Here is an 897-nt window from a genome sequence, read left to right as displayed (position 1 = left end):
CAAATGTTCTTTCAACTTGAAAATTAAAATTATTATTACAACTTCTTGAACATTATCAGGGAATGAATTAGGGCCATGATTATTACCTAACTGAATCTGATCTTGAAAGCTAGCTGTTGTGTCAGACATCCACATCATTTCCTTCTGGTTATTAATGTTTTGTTATGTGGCTGGGAAAGACTGGATTCTCTTTCATATGACACAAACAGACTTTGTTCATTGTTTTTTTTTTTTCAATTGGCAGAAGGGGGATTTATTGAACCAGCATGCTGGGGCTCCGTGCCCACTCAAGAAGGGAAAGCAGCCCAGATCCCTGAGCAGGGGCTGAGCACTGCTTAAGTACACTTTTTGGGGAGGGCGGAAGGCTTTGTATACATCAGAACAAATCATCATGAGGCGCGGGAAAATTGAACAACTCCTAAACATGATTAGTTCATTCATTGGCGGGAACAGTTCAGGCTGGAGTGATAGGTCATTCCTAAGGAGGGGGTTACATTTAAACTGATTGGTCCAGGCCCTGCAATGCCTACATGCGACCACACAGAGCCCTTATTAAACAACCAAATAGTCAGGGGAAATAGTTACTGGGCGGTTCCAAGCATTGTCTTAACAGCTACAGAAATTTCAGGTTTTGCAGGTAGCATAGAAACCTAACAATACCTAATCCTTTACATTTTAACTCAGACCTTGCAGCTTAGAAACTTTACAACACCTGGTCTTTTACCCTTTAACTTTTACCCTTTAACTTCAATTTCTTTTACCCTTACATTCCCCACTCCTTTTTCTGACTACTTTTAATCTTAAAAGTAATGCATCACAATTATTGAAGGGTTTCACATTTCATGAGTTGTTTTGCGTTCCCTGGAATCATTTTCAGCATGGCCTCCATTTTAGATT

The sequence above is a fragment of the Marmota marmota genome, unplaced genomic scaffold, assembly GCF_001458135.2.
Source record: "Marmota marmota marmota unplaced genomic scaffold, marMar, whole genome shotgun sequence".
Taxonomy (NCBI): domain Eukaryota; kingdom Metazoa; phylum Chordata; class Mammalia; order Rodentia; family Sciuridae; genus Marmota; species Marmota marmota.
The sequence above is the reverse complement of the archived record's forward strand: the minus strand, read 5'-3'. Positions refer to the sequence as shown.